This window comes from Loxodonta africana, chromosome 3, assembly GCF_030014295.1.
Source record: "Loxodonta africana isolate mLoxAfr1 chromosome 3, mLoxAfr1.hap2, whole genome shotgun sequence".
Classification (NCBI taxonomy): domain Eukaryota; kingdom Metazoa; phylum Chordata; class Mammalia; order Proboscidea; family Elephantidae; genus Loxodonta; species Loxodonta africana.
The window spans coordinates 18572656-18593459 of NC_087344.1; positions in this window are offsets into that span (position 1 = coordinate 18572656).

A 20804-nucleotide genomic window follows, 5' to 3' on the forward strand; every position below is an offset into this window, starting at 1 on the left:
TTTATACTTTCTCTTGATTAATATTCTCATTTTCTTTCATACATTGCTGTCCATATTTATTTATTTCGCCATGTTTTCCTGTGGCTCTATAGGCATATTTAAGACAGTTTTCTCAAAGTCTTTCTCTAGTAAGTCTGATGTGTGGACTTGAACATTTTGTCAATTTGCTTTGTTCCTTAGAATAGAACAAATTTTCTTTTTCTTGTATGTGTTATGATTTTTTTTTTAACTGGACATTTTAATACATAAAGTGGCATTTTCTGTTCCCGGTAAGCAATAATTCTTTGTAGTAGTCCATCTGTATCTCCAGCATCTGGGGCAGCAGTTTGCTCTGTAACCTCAGTTCTCTGGTAGATCTAAGACCTGTTGTTGCTTTTCAGCTTTTCTCTTGTTTTGAAACTACAAGAGACATCCAAGCTGATCTTATAGTAGAATGGAAGCTGGAAATCTCCAACTAGTGTTTTTACAGTGATTTTATTAAATGCCAGGAGCTAAAAAATACACAGAAAAAACAAACAAATCAAAACAAAACCCACAGCCACCTCTCCCAATCTGTGCAGATTGACTCTGTGCTGGCGCACTCCTTAAACACTTAAAGAGTGAGGTGAAAGCATACGTCTGTCTCAGGTCATTTCTGAATATAACTTTTGCTCTAGATGTGTGTAGCCTGCTAAATTTTCCCAAACACATAGTTGCTTTTGAATTCCTGATTTTCCAAAGAAATACTTCCCAGTTTTGGACTCCAGGCATTAGGCAATCTACTGTATGTTTTGACCATAACATTTAGCTGCAGCCATCTATGGGTTGTTAGTTCCTCTTGCCACCCTTCTTTACAAATGCCTGCCACCCTACCAGCCTGACTTGTAAGTTAGGTAAAACAGAGACAAAGTCCTTGCACCAGTACTTCAGGTATCCTCCAGAAAGATTAGAACAGACATACACAATAATCTTCTGTACTCCAACTGGAGCCAGGAACCAGGGTCCCACGCTGGAATCACAAGCAACTGCTGCTGCTGCTATAAGACAACCGCTTAGCTGGGGAGGGAATGGGGCAAGGGCAAGTAAAGATGCCACAAAGATTTCTTACCTTTCTGAAGTCATCTTTTCCTTGATTCAGCATTTGCTGGGTTGATGCAAACTGGTGCTGTTTTCCAAGGTTCTCACAAGGCAGTAACAGTTTCTAGGTTTTTTTTTTTCTTTTTTTTTTCTATGATGGGACAAGAGCTTGAAACAATCTATCTCACCACCTTACTGAACTTTCCCACTTGATGCATTTTAACTTTGTGCTTTGATAGGGCTCTGAATGAGAGATGGGAACTCAGCAGACCAGAATCCAAACGTGCCCACCTTCACAGGTAGGATTGCTGACAAGACCCAGCAGAGCTCATCCAACCTCCACAGACTATCCCCCAAAGTAAAAATCATTTATGTTTTTGTCACTTTGTCATTTTTTTTTTTTGGTACTTATTTTTTCTAGTTTATATATTCTTATTCTCATTTAATTTTTTATTTGCTTGTTGCTAGTTGCTGTTGAGTAGATCACAACTCACAGCAATCCCAATGTGCAAAGTAGAACTGCTCCATAGGGTTTTCAAGGTTGTGACCTTTTAGAAGCAGCAACCAGGCCTTACTTTCGAGATGTCACTGGGTGAGTCTGAACTGCTAACCCTTCAGCTAGTAGTCCAGGGCTTAACGATTTGTGCCACCCAGGGACCTAGTTTTTATTTAGTCATAGTTTTTACCACTTGGAATCCTGTCCTGGGACTAGTTGACCCTAAGCTTAGCAAGACTTAACCCAAGTCCAAGATGATGCAAGGCCCTCTCAGCCTTCTCTTCTGAGGAGGAGACCCATGTGGGAGGCTACCAGATCCTCAAAACCCTCTGTAAGGTTACCCTCACCAAGGTGAAATTGGCTAGGCCCATCCTCACTGAGGATAAGGTAGTGGTAAGGCCATTAGGAAGATCCAGGAACCTCCTCCAGCATTCACAGACGATCCCAAGAGGTAAAAATTATGAAGGCTTTCAATCATGCCTTCTCTTCCTTTATTCTGCCCTAGAACTCTTCCAGTGAAAAACTATGACGAATCCCCAATTGGATGTGCGGACCCTGGAAGACATCTTGTATTTGTTAGCAAGTGGATCCCTGCCTTTTGGTGGAAACAACCTTCATGGAGCTGTGAGAGTGTGTACTGTAAAATTGTTTGAAGTCATCAGGAATGAGAACACACTTTATATAGTGATGGCGTATGTGTGTGCAGGGGAGGTGTTTCATTACAGAACGGCTCCTGGCAGGATGAGGGAAAAAGAGGCTCAAGCCATCAAATTCCACCAGATAGTATCAGCAGTGCAGTAGTGTCACAACAGCGGTATGGTTTAGAGAGACCTGAAAAGAGAAAACCTGCTATTGGATATGGAAATGAACAGCAAACTTGCAGACTTTCATTTTGGAAATGAATTCATCCTGGCCAACGAGCTGTAGACCTTCTGTGGCAATCTACCTTCCTTTATTCTGCCCTAGAACTCTTCCAGGGAGAAAAGTATGACGGACCTCCAGTGGATGTGTGGAGCCTGGGAGTCATCTTGTATTTGTTGGTGACTGGATCCCTACCTTTTGGTAGAAACGCCTTCAGGTATGTTTGTGCAATGTGAACATCTGCTGAACAAAATTTTCATTCATGACCCCAGCAAGAAAGGCACATTAGAGGAGATTCTGAGACATCCATGGGTGATGGATTAAAAATAAATGCTGTACATGGAGCCACTCCCAGATTACAGTGACCCCCAGCGGATTAAGGTGATGGTCCACATGTATTACACATGGGAAGAAATTCAATACTCATTGCTGATCCCAAAGTACAGTGATGTGATGGCCACCTATCTGCTCCTGGGTCACAAAACATCTGAGACAGAAGGCATACCAGCACTCTGGGACATCAGACTTCAGTTGATCTTCAACCCATGAGGTACAGTGTACCCTCAGTGCTAACCCAAGCAGAGGAGTTACAACAAGCCTGCCATTTCCACCTGTGATTCCTCCTGCAATTATGCCAAAAATAAGTGGTCTGAGGAGGACCAGGAGTCAGGGCAGAAGAGAAGCAGCACAACAACACATCTGTCAGCTCTCTACCCATGCTGGAGAGGAAGAACACCACCCTTCTTGCCCTCTGTGAACAGCAACATCTTCACCAGCAAACAGGAAAGTGGCAATTCCATACCTTTAGTGAAGACTACCCTTGCCCAGGGCAATATCCACAATGCTTTGGACGGTCTATCTGATTCAGGATCAGGGGCCTCCATGGCATCTGCTTCTACCTCAGTCTCCCCACCCAGTCCCATATGCACCACGAATCCAGGACAGACTCGGTGCAGCCCATCCAGGACGCTGGAGAGTGCTCCAAGGTAAGCAACAGTGACGTGCTCCAGTTCCCAGGATGTCTCTGAGACTTCCTCCTCATCCCCCACCATCAGCAGCAGTGATGGAGCCCAGAGGAAACCAGCTTCCTCCAGGGAGTGTCAAAACTATGCTCCTTGCATGCTGAGAAGCTGCAAGAGATGCCTGACCAGCCGAGTTTGCCTCAGATTGGGACCCCAGCCTCTCCCTCTGTCAGCAGCCAGGGCTGGCAGGGGGCCACTGAGATGTTCTTCAACTTTATTTACAGAAATACACGTTTTGGTTTGCCACTTCAGCCCCAAATGTTTCTAACTCACTACAAGTGGCAAGAAGGAAAAGGGGGAGATTTTGGGAGCGATCAGGAACTCGATATGGGGGCCCACACATTCAGTAGGACAGTCGATTGGGAAAATGACTCTGCACAGCCTTAAGTGACTAAATAAAAAAAAAAATTATTTTATTTAGTCACTTAAGGCTGTGCAGAGTCATTTTCCCAATCGACTATCCTAGAACTCAATATTTAGAATGCCTCTGCATCACTTTAGAAAGTCCTTGCTCTTTGTTGATCTGCAGCCTATATTTTTCACAATGTAAATCCTGCCAACAATGTATGCCTTACAACTACTGGCCTATTTTTCTACTAATTATAATGATCTCTCTCCCCCTCCAGTACAAGCCCCTTTTATTGAGGTGCAGATAAATCTCACTAACCAAGTGGCCAAGGGTAATGTTCACTATCAACACAGTCAAGGAAGGCAATGAATACAGCGTAATATTAGGTGGGCCAAGGCATGTCTAAAAAACTCAGGAACTACAACTAGCTTGGAAGTTCTTCCCTAACCTAACCTCACACTGTCAAAACACAAGATTTTTTTTTTTTTTTTTAATAACACTCAATATTTGCAGGTTCTATAAATTGTTATTTTGGCTATGCCCACAGTAATTAATCATGGCTCCTGGGGGTTACAGCAAAGAAGCTTCTCATGAAAAATATACTTAATCTCTGGAGTTACTCAAGCACTCTTTGTACAGGAGAGTCTAACCAAAATTAACAAATGCTTGCTTACAATATTTGTTGGGCCTACCAAAACCATTAATATGGAAATGGAGATATTTGTTGGAAATTGATGCCCAATGTTACTCTTCTGGGGAATCCTTAAAAAATATAGATACCACACCATACAGGAGCTAGAGCCAACCATGAAAAGCTGAGAACCAAAGTCAACTTGGGCAAAATATATTGGCATGCCACCTCCAAGGCTGTTAAAGTTAAATCAATGGCTGTGCTAGAGAAATTTCTCCAAGGATGGAGATGATAGAGCAGGTGGTCCCCACTGAAAACAATAAGCAGGGACAGAAAAGGATCAAATGCATAATGCAATTGCTGTCTATTCTCAAAATACCTAGGCCGATCTGAAATGATCCCATGCTGAGTTCCCCGTAGTCCAGGATCTAATTTGAGGACTAAACTAGCACAGGTTTTCAAAAACCACACAGAACACCTGAAAATCTATGGAAACACATCAATGCCATTTAATTTTGCCAACTGGCAGGAAACTCATCCACCAGTGCACACCAATCAGAACAGGGAGGAACATACAATCACTAACCAGCCCAAATTTGCCTATGGCATTAGCCACAGCGCTGCATGAGATGATCAATCTCTGTTTAGCTTGCTCTGGCAACCTAATTTTAGTACACAGACTATAACTACCCTCTCCTGGCCAGCCTCCTCCATAAATCTCACATATGACCATAGTTTCTTAACCATTTACATCTTTCGAGAGGCTAGTCTCACATTAATACATGCACAATGATGGGCTGAACCCATGACCAATTCATTGACCCAGATACTGAAAACAAGGCTGAGAATTCACAGCTTTTTTGGCTATAACATTATATACTCCTAGTTTTTTTTACTACCACCACCTGGAACTGTAGTAAGCCACACAAACTTACCTTTATAGGGAGACAGAAAACACAGGCAGTAGAGGCAGCCTGGAAAATATCAGTTGCCATCCAGGGTATTCTGACCATGGCGATCCTATGTGTGTTGGAGTACAACTGTGCTCCGGGGGGGTTTCAACGGCTGATTCTTAAGCAGATTCTTTGATATGACACCAAAGGATGAGCAACAAAAGAAAGATAAAGGTAAGTTGGACTTTGACAAAATGAAAAACGTTTGTGCATCAAAGAATTTTATCAAGAAAGTGAAAGGACAACAGACAGAACGGGAGAAAATATTTCGCAACTATCTGGGGGATAAGGGTTCAATATCCAAAATACCTAAAATATCTTTAAAAAAAAAAGAGCTCCTGAAAGTGACCAACAAAAAGGACAATTTAAAAATGGGCAGAGAGCTCTGGTTCCCAGATCCTTCCACTTCAGACCCCTCTCCTCCTCCCACACCCACCCAACTTGCTGTGATCCTAGCCCCAGGAGTCACTGCTCCTCTCCCATCCCCCCCACTCACCCCGCCCCCTCCCCCAACGGCCCCGCAGACCCTCCCCCGCCACGAAACCCTGAGGTGGGCGCGGGGAGGGGAGAGGGTAGGTCTGCGTTGCAGTTGGTCCCGGAAGCGATCGGAGGGCGGGGAACAGGCGCTGGGCGTCGGGTCTCTCTGACCCTGGCTCTAGCCTTTCCCGGCTGCCCTGGGCACGGAGAAGGGACCCGCCTCCTGAGGGCGGGCGTGGCCTGGACTCCAGCACCTCCTCTCAGCCTCCGGGCTCGCGACCCGGTCTTTTGACTCATGACCCTCCAGCTGACCTTGGAGGTTTTGGCCGCCCCACCCATAGTTCACTGGAGCTGGAGGCCTGCGGGGCTGGCGGGCTCCTCAAAGCACCAGACTCCAGGCTTTGCTGAGGGGTTAGCGGGAATCCCTTAGGCCTGGGAAGAGGGTGACTACAGACGCTCGCGCACCTTTCTCCTCCTTCTGCTTTTGCCCTGGCACCCAAGGCAGGACCTCAAAGCTGGCCCGGGTGAGGTTCTGCTGGGATAAGTGATGTCAGACTTGGAAAGCAGGATGGCGAGAGTTCCTCACATGTACTTTGGACATGTTACTAGAAGGAACCACTCATTGGAGAAGGACGTCATGCTTGGTTAGGTAGATAGTGAAAAAGGGAAAGACACACCATGAGATGGATTGACAGGGGCTGCAACAGTGGGCTCAAACATAACAAGGATTGTGAGGATGGCGCAGGACGGGGAAGTTTGTTTCCTTCTGTTACATATAGAGTCACTATGAGCCAGAACGGACTCTAAGGCACCCAACAACGTTAGTGTCCATCACTGGACTCTTGTTCATTCCTTGATCTATTTGATTATCCTTACATCGATACAACACTTTCTTCAATACTGCAGCATTATAGAAAATTTTCAAAGAAATTTTGTTTTTCCCAAGGTGCATATGGTGCCCTGGTGCCAAAGTGGTTAAGAGCTCTGCAGGTAATCACCCGCTGATCTTTGGAAACCCTACAGGGCAGTTCTACTTTGTCCTATAGGATCCCGGTGAGTCGAAACTGAGTCAATGGCAACAGGTTCAGTTGTTGGGTTTGGGTTTGCATATCCACAAAGCCTACATCTACCTTCATACTTAATGATGAAAGACTAAATACTTTGCCCAGTGTAAAGGGGGAAATGAAAACATGCAACTCAGTAAGCCAGGTGCAATGTGAGAACAGTAGCCACTATGCCTGGACACTCCTGAGTGGTCTATTGGAGCAAGAAAGACCAATGCAGTGGAAAGTATTTTAGAAGACAATGTTCAGCCCCCTGAATACACAACCGGGTAGGGAGACCTTCCTTAAAAGTCACTTGCATAAAAGTCACGTTCAACATCGAAATTTGTTGTTGCTGTTGTTAGGTGCCATCAGGTTAGTTCCCACTAATACGGACCCTGTGTTCAACAGAATGAAACACTGCTTGGTCCTGTACCAACCTCGTAATGGTTGTTATGCTTGAGCCCATTTTTGCAGCCACTGTGTCAGTGTATCTCACCGAGGGCCTTCCTCTTTTTCGCTGACCCTCTACCAAGCATAATGCCCTTTTTCAAGGATGGTCCCTTCTGATAACATGTCCAAAGTATGTGAGAGAAGTCTCGCCATCTTTGCTTCTAAGGAGCATTTTGGTTGTACTTCTTCCAAGAATGATTTGTTTGTTCTTCTGGCAGTCCGTGGTATATTCAATATTCTTGGCCAACGCCGTAATTCTAAGGCATGAATTCCTCTTCGGTCTTCCTTATTCATTGTCCAGCTCTCACATGCATATGAGGCGATTGAAAACACAGTGGCTTGGGTCAGGCACACCTTAGTCCTCAAAGTGACATCTTCGCTTTTTTTTTAACACTTTAAAGAGGTCTTTTGCAGTAGATTTGCCCAATGCAATGCACATTTGTTTCCTTGACTGCTGCTTCCATGGGCATTGATTGTGGATTCAGTAAAATGAAATCCTTGACAACTTCGTTATTTTCTCCATTTATCATAATGTCGCTTATTGGTCCATTTGTGAAGATTTTTGTTTTCTTTATGTTGAGGTATAATCCATACTGAAGGCTGTAGTGTTTGATCTTCGTCAGCAAGTGCTTCAAGTCCTCTTCACTTTCAGCAAGTAGGGTTGTGTCATCTGCATATCACAGGTTGTTAATGAGCCTTTCACCAGTCCTGATGCACTGTTCTTCATATAGTCCAGCTTCTTGGATTATTTCCTTAGCATACAGATTGAATAAGTATGGTGAAAGAATACAACTCTGACACAAACCTTTCGTGACTTTAAACCATGCAGTATGCCCTTGTTCTGTTCCAATGACTGCCTCTTGATCTTTGTATGGATTCCTTATGAGCACAATCAAGTATTCTGGAATTCCCAGTCTTTGAAATGTTATCCATAATTTGTTGTGATGCACAGAGTCGAATGCCTTTGCATAGTCAATAAAACACAGGTAAACATCTTTATGATATTCTCTGCTTTCAGCCAAGATCCGTACAACATCAGCAGTGATACCCCTTGTTCCACGTCCTCTTCTGAATCTGGCCTGAACTTCTGGCACCTCTTTGTCAATATACTGCTCCAATTGCTTCTGAATGACCTTCAGCAGAATTTTACTTGTGTGTGATATTAATGATTATTGTTGAATAATTTCCGCATTCTGTTGGATCACCTTTTTTTGGAATGGGCATAAATAAGGATCTCTTCCAGTCAGTTGGCCAGGTAGCTGTCTTCCGAATTTTTTGGTATAGATGAGAGAGCGCTTCCAGTGCTGCATCCATTTGTTGAAACATCTCAGCTGGTATTCCATCAGTTCCTGGAGCCTTGTTTTTTGCCAGTGCCTTTAGTGCACCTTGGACCGCTTGGGAACCATCGGTTCTTGATCATATGCTACCTCCTGAAATGGCTGAATGTCAACCAATTCTTTTTGGTACAGTGACTCTGTTTTCCTTCCATCTTCTTTTGATGCTTCCTGCATTGTTTTAATATTTTCCCCCTATAATCCTTCAATATTGCAACTTGAGGCTCGAATTTTTTCTTCAGTTCTTTTAACTTGAGAAATGCCAAGCATATTCTTCCCTTTTGGTTTTCTATCTCCAGATCTTCTCACATTTCATTATAATACTTTGTCTTCTGGGGGTGCCCTATGAAATCTTCTGTTCAGCTCTTTGACTTCATCATTTCTTCCTTTTGCTTTAGCTACTTAACATTCAAGAACAAGTTTAATGGTTTCTTCTGACATCCATTTTGGTCTTTTCGTTCTTTCCTGTCTTTTTAATGACCTTTTGCTTTCTTCCTGTATAATGTCCTTGATGTCATCCCACAACTCGTCTGATCTTCGGTCATTAGTGTTCAATGCATCAAATCTATTCCTGAAATGGTCTCTAAATTCAGGTGGGATATACTCAAGGTCATACTTTGGCTCTTGTGGGCTTGTTCTAATTTTCTTCAACTTTGAGATGTTTCAGAAATAGACTACAGGCCTTTCTTTTAAGGCATCTCTGGGTGGAGTTGAACCACCAACTTTTTGGTTTGCTGTTCAGCTCATTGACCATTTGCATCCCAAGGGATGCGAGAAGGAGCTTGATGGCCCTGTTAGCGAATCAGATTGCTTCCCCTATCACAAGCTTCCCCTCCTCTGACCCTGAACAGATAAAGTTTGGAGTGTCTGTTTTGTTTCGAAGAAATGTTTGCTTCACACATGCTAGAGAGGACCTGAGTGAACCTGAGAGCAGAGATGTGGTAGAGATGCTAAAACCCTGAGAGGCCAAGCCCTGCTCAGTGACATTTCAGTGGGGGAACCAGCTTCATGGAGCCTGATGAGGATGTTGTAGAAGATCTGCTAAGTGGGATCTCACTCAGGTATACACGTTGCGGTGCACACATGGCATGCAGGCCAAGAGGACTGTCTGGGTTGATAACTGATAGAACTATTCTGTGTTCTAGTCTTGGACTCTCTTTAATATTTCTTACAATTTTGATTTGGTTTTTACAAATTCCCTTAAGTTCTGTTTATCTGGAAATGACCTAATTTGCCATCATATTTGAAAGACAGATTTGCTCTATATGTAATTCTTGGCTGGCAGTGTTCTTCCTTCAAGGCTTTATATATGTCACCCCATTGCCTTGTTGCCTGCGTGGTTTCTGCTGAGTAGTCAGAGTTTATTCTTACTGGCTCTCATTTGTAGGTGACTTTTGGTTTATCCGTAGCCACTCGCAACATTCTTTGTCTTTGGTTTTGGCAAGTTTGATTATGATATGTGTTGGTGACTTTCTTTTGGGGTCTACTCTATATGGGGTTCATTGAGCTTCTTGGATAGATATTTTCTCATCTTTTATGATATCAGGGAAGTTGTCTGCCAGCAAATCTTGAACAATTCTGTATTTTCTGTTATCCCCCATTCTGGTACTATGATCACTTGTAGGTTTTTCCTCTTGATAGTGCCCCACATAATTCTTAGGCTTTCTTCATTTTTTTTTAATTCTTTTTTTCTGATTTTTCCTTAAAGAAATTGATGTCAAGGGATTTATCTTCAGTCTCACTAATTCTGACTTTCATTGTCTCAATTCTGTTTCTATGATATTCCATTGAGTTGTCTAATTCTGAAATTTTATTGTTATCTTTTAGATTTCTAGTTGCTGTCTCTGTGATTTCTATCATCCTGTTAATTTTGTTCTTCTGTTCTTGTATTGTTTTCCTGAATTCCTCTGTTGCTTTGTCTGTGTGCTCCTTGGCTTGATCTGAGTTTTGGTTGATCTCATTCTCTTGGAGAGCTCTGTATATTAGCCTTTTTAATTCTTTCTCAGGTGATTTCATTTCCTTATCTTCCTCCAGAAGGTTTCCTGGTTCTTTATTTTGGACGCTTGCTGGAGCCATCTTGACCTACTTCTTTATGTGATTGTTATTAAGTTATTATATTTATTGATTGTGTGTTTGTTTACCATGTCCTTTTTGTTTTGTTTTGATTTTCCCAAGTAGACTGGGTGTGTGAGCTGCTTTGATTGTTGGCATCTTTGAAGCTCTCACATCACGTCTCCAAGTGGTCAGAGCAGCTACTAGGTATGTAAGCCTAGGAGTCTGTTCACTTTTCTTGTGGGAGTGGGCATAGGTGTCCAGGCTGTTGTTCATCAAGTCTGTGGTGCAGACTCTCGCCTACAGTCCTAGATGGGCAGGACTGCATAGGGGTGTTCGGAGCAAGCACAGGTTTCTGACGGCAGGAGGGGGCTATGTGCAGAGCAAGACAGGGTGCTGATGGCTCCTCTTGGGTGCCTAGGTGGAGGGCATGTCCTTGTCCCCTCGAGTGCATAGTGTGGAGGGGAGGGTATTGCAGCTCGTCCTTGGGTACCCAGGGCTGCTGGCTGGAGGGACTGGGAGGCACCTCTTATTCTCAGACCCCTGTTGTGGGAAGTTAGATAGAGTGGTGGTACCACCAGCCCTCAGACCCCTGGTGTGGGTGGTTGAAGCACCTGCTTAGGGGGTAGGGTGGTATGAAATGTCACATATTTGCAGCTCCACCTTGGCTGCCATTGTTGAAAATGTGCTTCAGGTGTATGCCCTGCTGTTTTATGGTAATGAGGGCATGTGGTGTTGAACCGGCCAACATAGTTATGGGCAAGTGTGAAGGGTGCTGTAAATCCGTGGACCCCCTATGCCAGTGGCTGGGCGAAGTGGCTGTGAGACTGGTGTGGGAGCAGAGAGCCCTAAGTTCCCAGCATAGGGGGTGTGGCATTTTTTAGTATTGTGGGATTGGTCTCAGAGAGGCGTGGGGTTGGGGGTGAATGAGGGGAAGGAATCACTTCTTCTCTGTGAAACTCCGGGAGGGGGAGGGGTTGTTTTGCCCCAGTGCACTAGGTTAGAGGCTTGCCCTTAACTGTTACAGGTCTGGTGTCATCCTACTGGGCTCTAGAGGCATTTGCAGATGAGCTGCTGCTTGGCTACACCCGCTGTGATGACGCTTGTCTTTAAATGTTGTTCCTTGTCTCAGCCTGTGTGAGCTACACTGACTTAGCTAACGGGGCACTGGCAATCTTGCTATCGGTACTTCTCTGCTGCGTTTGGATTGTCTAACCTTCCCCCTGCTGCTCAGTCCGATTCTTCAGCTTTGTCTTTGATGATTAGGGTGCCTAGATTGTCGTATATAATTGATTCACTTGTTTTTTCGGGCCTTTGTTCTAAGAGGAACAACAGGCAGTGTCTGACTATTCCATCATCTTGGCTGCACTCCCCTGGGAGTGTCTGTTGTGGTTTGAAGGAATGTTTTCTTCACATGTGGTAGAAGGGACCTGCATGAATCTGAGAGAAAAGATGTGGTGGAGATGCTCAAACCTGGAGAGGCCAAGCCATTCTCAGTAAGTTTACAGGGGAGAAGCAGCTCCATGAACCCTGATGAGATGATGTGGATGATCTGCCAAGTGCGGGATGCCAGTAGCTGTGAGTGGAATCTCACCCAGACATACGTGCTGCTGTGCACACATGGCACACAGGCCAAGAGGACTTCGTGCAGTGGAGGTTGAAGGTGTGCACAAGAGTGGTGGAGCCACTGGCTGGTGATTTTTCAACAAGATTCGAGTGAAGAGAATTTCAGGCACTTCTATGGCCTTTAAAAACTTTGCCTCCCAAAATTACCAAGGAGCTTAACCTATGAACTTCTCTGTTCTCCTGGGCAGCTGCTGGTACCATGTTAAAGTACAAGTTCCCTGGAAAGATTTGAGGCAATGCTATCGAAGGCCTCAGAGGTGCCTGAAATTCTCTTCAGTTTCATCCCATTGAGAGTCTGCCGAGGCAGTGTGCACACCTCCATCCTCCACTGAATGAAGTTCTCCTGTCCTGATGTGCCATTCAAACATAGCAGCGTGTATTTGTGGGTGAGATCCCACTCACAGCCATTGGCATCCAGCACTCAGCAGATCTCCTGCCTCATCTCCTTGGGCTCCATGGAGCTGATGATCTTCATCTTCCACATAAATTTGAGAGAGTGAGGCTTGGCCTCTCAGGGTTTGAGCATCGTCTCTACAGCTTTGCTCTCAGATACCTTCGGGTCCTTTTTGACACACATAAAACCAAGATACCTTCTCCTGATCTTAAAGAACCTCCCAGTGGCCCCCTGCTGGCCCTGGCTGCTGACGAAGGGAGAGGCTGGGGTCACAGTCTGAGGCTTATTTGGCTGGTCAGGTACGTCCTGCACCTGCTCATCATTTAATGAGCTTAATTTTAACACTCCCTGGGAGAAACTGGTTCCCTCTGGGACCCCACTACTCTTGTCGATGGTGTGGGCTGAGGAGGAGCCACAGAAACACATTGGGGGCTATAATGGGCTGTGGTACCTCACTGTTTCTCACCTTGGCACACAGTCCAGAGGTCTGGTTGGGCTGTGCTTAGGCTGTCCTGGATTCCTGGTGCAGGTGGGACATGGCCATTAGATAGACCGTTCAAAGAATTGTGGATGTGGTAATCATAGGTGGGAATGGCAGTCTTGGTGTAACTATACTGTTTGGGTCTAGCACAGGTGGTAGGATGCACCTCATAGGGTGAGGACGAAGTGTGGCTATTGGTGCAATGGGCTGCAGCTTGGGGTTTCAGGGTGCTGGTGTGGCTCTCCATCTCAGATGTGTTGTGACCCAGAAGCAGATAGGTGGCCATCACACGTCATTGTACTTTTGGTTCAACAGGGAGTCATGAATCTCTTCCTGTGCGTAACCAATGTTCACCATCACCTCAATGCACCAGGGGTCATCATAGCCTGGGAGTGGCTGGACATATAGCCTGTTTTTCTTTATGGTCCACCTTCATCCATAGATGTCCTGGGATCTCCTCTAATGTGGCTTTCTTTCTTGGGTCATGAATGAAAATTTTGCTGAGCAGTTATTAACACTGTGTAGACATGTGGAAAGGAATATCATATTGTCCCTCCAGTACCTGCTCTCACAGCTTCATTAAGGTCTTTCCACCAAAAGGCAGAGATGCACTTACCATGAAGTACAGGATGACTCCCAGGCTCCACACATCCACTGGGGGTCTCTCATACTTTTCTCCCTGAAAGAGTATAAGGGGGATTTATACTCTTATAAAGGAATAAGGGGGACTACCACAGAAGATATCCAGCTTGTTTCCCGTGGTGAATTCAGTTCCAAAGCCAAAGTCTGCAAGTTTGATGTTCACTTCCTCATCCAATAGCAGGCTTGCTGTCCTCAGATCCCTATGAACAATACCCTTGTTGTGACAATACTGCATCACCAACACTATTTAGTGAAATTTTCTTTGGGCCTCTTTTTCACTCATCAAACCATGAATCACTAGGTGATAAAACATGTTCCCTCCACTTGCATACTCCATCACTATATTGAGGGTGTTCTCATTCTCTATGACTTGAAACAGCTTTACAATATTTGGATGATGGAGAGCCTTCATAATTTTTATTTCTTGGTATAGTCTGTGGAGGTTGGAGGACATCTGTTGGATCTTGTCAGCTGTTTTAATCAGTGCCTCTTTGTCGGTGTTGATGTGCTGGCCAACTTGGCCCTGACAAATGTCCCCTTGCCAATGGTTCTGAGGAGGTGGTAATGTCCCACATGGGTTTCCTTCTCAGCAGAGAAGGCTAAGTGGCTCTGTAGCACGTTGGATGTGCAGTCAAGGCCTAGTGGGCTTTGGGATAAGAGGTGCCCTTGTGGTAGGATTAAAAATGGAAAAAGTTATGACTAAAAACTTAATGAAATATGGAAAAAATGAGAAAAGTAAGTTAAAATGTAATAAAAAAGATAAAAGGAGAAAAAAGCAAAACTTTAAAAGAAAAAACTTGTGAAAGCTAAAAACATAATTAGAAAAAATAAAATAGATCAAATGAAAGTCACCAAAATAAAAGAATAAAAATAAAACGAAAAGTAATTAGAAAAATAATAATCTACAAGTTTGAAGTGATGTAAAACAAAAGAAGTAAGGAAAATTAAAACAAGAGAATTAATAAAAGGAGAAATTTAAAAATATATTGAAAAGATAAAATTAGAAAAACAAAAACTAAATGAAAATGATATACAAGAGAAAAATATAGAAATGAAAAGAATTAAAAAAGAATAATATGACAAAATTAAAAAATAAAGAAAAAGATTAAATGTGAATATCAAAGAATACAGAAATGAGAAAAAATGGTAAATGGAAAATAAAGCAATAAAGAAAAGGATAAAGAAAAAGATAAGATAAAAACATAAGATGTACATGAATTAGGTAAAGGAGAACAGCAAAAGGAGGAAATAGAAAATTAAGATTAAAATGGCAAAAGGTAAAAAATTATAAGCAAAATAAATTCTATATATAAACACAAAACAATAAATAAAGGGTCAAGAAAAAAGGCAATAAACAAAAAAAGGATAAGAACAGATATAAAATGAAAAAAGTAAAATGATAAAGAAAAAATAAACAAGTACATAGAAAAAGTAAAATGAAAAATTGAGGAAATAAAGGGAAAGGAAAATAAATGAAAAAAATAAACGAATGAAGGAAATGAGGAAAAGTAAAGACAGAAAAAAGTAAAGACAAAATAAGAAAAGCTAATAATGAAATAGAAACCCCACAATTTGAAGAAAATACAAGCTAAGTTCAGTCACAGTCTCTCAGGTAGCTGAAACAACTTCTTGAGCTAGAAGGACCACAAATTTAGTTTTCCAAGGACTTATACACGGGCTTTGAGCTCCAAACAATTGACTCCTTATGAGGTTGCCTCAAGAAATGGACCAGTCAAAACTGGGGTAATTCACTGTGCTTTTCTCACTTTTTGGTCTCAAAAATACCCATTTTTTCAAAAAGAAAAATTTGTGTGTGTTTGTGTGTGTATGTGTGTGTGTATTGTATATAGGAAGAGAATTCCACAGAGCTTTCCTTTTTATTGACCTTCATATTTTTTTGTGTTGAAAATATACATAACAAAACATGCCATTTCAACAATTTCTACACGTACATTTCAGTTACATTGCTTATATTCTTCAAGTCGTGCAAACATTCTCGCTGTTATTTTCCAAATCATTCCACTACCTTTAACAGAAACTCAGTGCCCCTAATCAAAAACTCTTCCTTTTCCCCTCCTTGTCACCCCTGGTAACCCCTAATAACCTTTATTTTGTGTATATTTGCTCATGTCCTGAATTATTTTGTTCAGGTTGGTGTTTTCAGGCTTCATCCATGTTTTTGTATGTGTCAGGACTTCAATTTTTGCGGGGAGGGGGGTCTGTAATATTCCATTGGGAGTCCCTGGCTTGCAGCAACAGTTAAGTGCTCATCTACTAGGTTTCGGGTTCAAATCCACCCAGAGGCTCCTCACAAGACAGGCCCAGCAATCTGCTTCTGAAAAATCACAGCCTTGAAAACCCTATGGAGCAGTTCTACTCCATTGTGTGTATGTAGAAGATTTTGTGTGTTCATCTCTTGGTGGACATTTTGGTTGTTTCCATCTTTTGCCTATTGTGAAAAGTGCTACAGTGAATGTTGTACAGATTTCTGTTTGCCTTCCTGCCCTCACTTCTTCTGGAATTGGGACTGCTGGGTTGTATGGTAGTTCAAAGTTCAGTCTTTTGAGGAAATGCCAAACTGTTATCCACAGTTGCTGTTGTGTTGTTAGGTGCCGTCAAGTTGATTCCAACTCATAGTGACCCTAGGTACAACAGAACGAAACACTGCCCAGTCCTGTGCCATCCTCATAATCATTGCTATATTTGAGCCTTTGTCGTAGCCACTGTGTCAGTCTATCTTGTTGAGGGTCTTCCTCTTTTTCACTGACCCTCTACTTTACCAAGTGTCTTAGTTATCTAGTGCTTCTATAACAAATATTACAAGTAGATGGCTTTACCAAACAAATTTATTCTCTCACAGTCTTGTTGTTGTTGTTGTTAAGTGCCGTCGAGTCGGTTCGACTCATAGCGACCCTATCCACAACAGAACAAAACACTGCCCGGTCCTGAGCCATCCTTACAATTATTGTTATCCTTGACCCCGTTGTTGCAGCCACTGTGTCAATCCACCTCATTGAGGGTCTTCCTCTTTTCTGCTGACCCTGTACTTTGCCAAGCATGATGTCCTTCTCCAGAGACTGATCCCTCCTGGCAACACATCCAACGTATGTAAGACGCAGTCTCACCATCCTTGCTTCTAAGGAGCCTTCTGGTTGTACTTCTTCCGAGACAGATTTATTCGTTCTTCTGGCAGTCCATGGTATATTCAATATTCTTCCCCATCAGCACAATTCAAAGGCATCAATTCTTCTTCAGTCTTCCTTATTCATTGTCCGGCTTTCACAGGCATACGATGCGATTGAAAATACCATGGCTTGGGTCAGGCGCATCTTAGTCTTCAAAGTGACATTTCTGCTCTTCAACACTTTAAAGAGGTCCTTTGCAGCAGATTTGCCCAATGCAATGTGTCCTTTAATTTCTTGACTGCTGCTTCTGTGGCTGTTGGTTGTGGATCCAAGTAAAATGAAATCCTTGACACCTTAAGTCTTTTCTCTGTTTATCAAGAGGTTGCTCACTGGTCCAGTTGTGAGGACTTTTGTTTTCTTTATGTTGAGTTGCAACCCATACTGAAGGCTGTGGTCTTTGATCTTCATTAGTAAGTACTTCAAGTCCTCTTCACTTTCAGCAAGCAAGATTGTGTCATCTGTATACGGCAGGTTGTTAATGAGTCTTCCTCCAATCCTGATGCCCCGTTCTTCTTCATATAGTCCAGCTTCGCGTATTATTTGCTCAGCATACAGATTGAATAGGTATGGTGAAAGAATGCAACCGTGGTGCACACCTTTCCTGAATTTAAACCAATCAGTATCCCCTTGTTCTGTCTGAACAACTGCCTCTTGATCTACGTAAAGGTTCCTCATGAGCACAATTAAGTGTTCTGGAATTCCCATTCTTTGCAATGTTATACATAGTCTGTTATGATCTCACAGTCTAGGAGACTAGAAGTCCAAATTCAGGGTGCCAGCTCCCTACAAATGCCTTTTTTCTCTGTTGCTTCTGTGGAAGGTCCTTGTCATCAATCTCCTGGTCTAGGAGCTTCTTAGCACAGTGACCCTGGGCCCAAATGATGTGCTTTGCTTCTGGCACCTTTCTTGGTGGTATGAGGTCCCTGTATCTCTCTGATTGCTTCTCTCTCCGTTTATGTCTTGGAATATAAAAGGTGATAAAGGCCACATCCCAGGGAAACTCCTCTTACATAGGATCAGGGCTGTGACCTGAGTAAAGGTGTTGCATCCTTTACAATTCAATCCATGACATTCTAGCCTGTGGCCCTCAAAATTCATGTCCTCACAACATGTAAAACACTTTCGCCCCACCATATCATCCCAAAAGTCTTAAATGAACTCCAAGTCCAAATTCTATCCTGGGGCAAAATTCTTCTTCATCTGTGAAATCTAGAATACAAGTTATCTGCTTCCAAGTAGAATGGTGGAAGAGGCACAAGGTAGATATTTCCATTACAAATGGTAGAAACTGGAGAGAATGAGGGGATAATGGGCATCAAGAACAATTTACCTTAGCTCTCAAGGCTTGAAAATAACCCTCTGTTTTCTGTGACCCTCTGGACAATGGGCCTGTCCTCCAGACTCCGAGTGGTGGCCATACTTTCTAGATTCTGGGCGGAGGCTCCTCAGCCCTAGATTTCAGCTCTACCTTCCAGGCCCCCTGGGACAGCAACTCTGCTCCATCAGCTTTGGGCTGCCCCATTCTCCTAATCCATCTGAGTGGCAGCTTCACCTGCTGTCCTTGACAGGCCCCATTCTTCTGCCCTTTGGGCACAGCAGCCCTGCCCCCTCACCTTTGGGCTGTGGATCCTTCCCCATCCTTCAGCAAAATTTTAGTTGTGTGTGATATTAATGATATTGCTTGATAATTTCCACATTGTTGGGTCATCATTCTTTGGAATGGGCACAAATACGGATCTCTTCCAGTCAGTGGGCCAGGTAGCTGTCTTCCAAATTTCTTTGCATAGAGGAGTGAGTACCTCCAGTGCTGCATCCATTTTGTTGAAACATCTTGGTTGGTATTCTGTCAATTCCTAGAGCCTTGTTTTTTACCAAGGTCTTCAGTACAACCTATGTTTGAGTGTTCATCTCTTGGTGGACCTATGTTGATGCCACTGTGTCAATCCATCTTGTTGAGGGTCTTCCTCTTTTTTGCTAACCTTCTAATTTACCAAACATGATGTCCTTCTCCAATGATTGGTCCTTCCTGGTAACCTGTCCAAAGTAAGTGAGGCAAAGTCTTTCCATCCTCCTCTTTAAGGAGCATCCTGGGTGTATGACATATTTGTTCATTCTGGCAGTCCATGGTATATTTAATACTCTTCACCATAATCGAGGCCTCTGTAAAGACTTTAAGGATCCCTGGTGGTGCGGTAGTTAAGCATTCAGCTGCTAACCAAAATGTTTGCAGTTTGAATCCACCAGCCCCTCCATTGTGATAAGATGTGGTAGTTTGCTTTCATAAAGATTAAAGCCTTGGATACTGTGTGGGGCAGTTCTCCTCTGTCCTATAGCATCCTTAAAAGCTGGAACAGACTTGACAGCAATGGGTAAAGACTTTTAATCTGTGAGATTAAAATAAGAGTAAGAGATAAACTAAGCTCAGATTCTGGCCAGTCCAAATTGGAGCCTGAAGGCAAACCACCCCTACCGAAGCAATGTGTGGGAGAGGAACCCAAGGCTTGGTTGAGTTTGGACTTGGGTGTGGATCTGGAGGCTGACCTGAAATTAGATTCAGTGGGTGTGGAGGCACAGCCACCAGTCAGAGTGGGGGCGTATGGAGGTCAGTTTATTAATGGAATGTTAGCATATGTCCATCTCACAGTGGGTCCAGTGGGCCCCTGAAATCACCCTGTAGTGATTTCCCCAGTTCCAAAATGTGTAATTGGAATAGACATAGTCAACATCTGGCAGAACACACACATTGGATCCCTGACATGTGGAGTAAAGGCTATTATGGTAGGAAAGGCTAAATGGAAGCCATTAGAACTGCCCCTACCTAGGAAAATAGTAAACCAAAAGCAATACTGCATTCCTGGAAGAGTTGTGATTACTGCCACCATCAAGGACTTGAAGGATGCAGGGGTGTTGATTCCCACCACATCTCCATTCAACTTGCCTATTTGGCCTGTGCAAAAAATAGATGGATCTTGGAGAATGCCAGTGGATTATCAAAAACTTAACCAGGCAGTGACTCCAATTGCAGCTGCTGTTCCAGATGTGGTTTCATAGCTGGAGCAAATTAATACGTCTCCTGGTACCTAGAATGCAGCTATTGATCTGGCTAATGCCTTTTTCTCCATACTTGTTTTGAAGGACCTTCGGAAGAAGTTTGCCTTCAGCTGGCAAGGCTAGCAATATACATTCACTGTCCTACCTCAGAGGTATATCAACTCTCCAGTGTATGTCATAATTTAGTCCACAGGGATGTCATTACCATCAATCAATAAGAGACAGGAGCAGAGTGCCCCCTTTAGACTAGAGTCATTGTGCTGAGAGGCTCCTGGACCCAGGGGAAGTTGATGATAAGGACCTTCCCCTAGAGCCAACAGAGAGAGAAAGCCTTCCCTTGGAGCTGGCAGCCCGAATTCAGACTTCTAGCCTCCTAAACTGTGAGAGAACACATTTCTGTCTGTTAAAACCATCTACTTGTGGCATTTCTGTTATAGCAGCACTAGATGACTAAGAATTCAAAAGCCAACCTTTTCTTAATAGAATATTTACATGATTACAGGTCTCCTGTTGCTATATCTATCATTTTTCCATGTTAAAAAAAATTGCAGTGGTATTAAATTTTATTGCTAAATTTCTAAACACAAGTAAAAATGGTAATGTTGGAAATTTGTTATAATTGCATTGGCATATATATTTTATTACCACAGCAATTCTAAGACTCAAAAATATTTTTTATTGTACTAGTTTTATGTGTA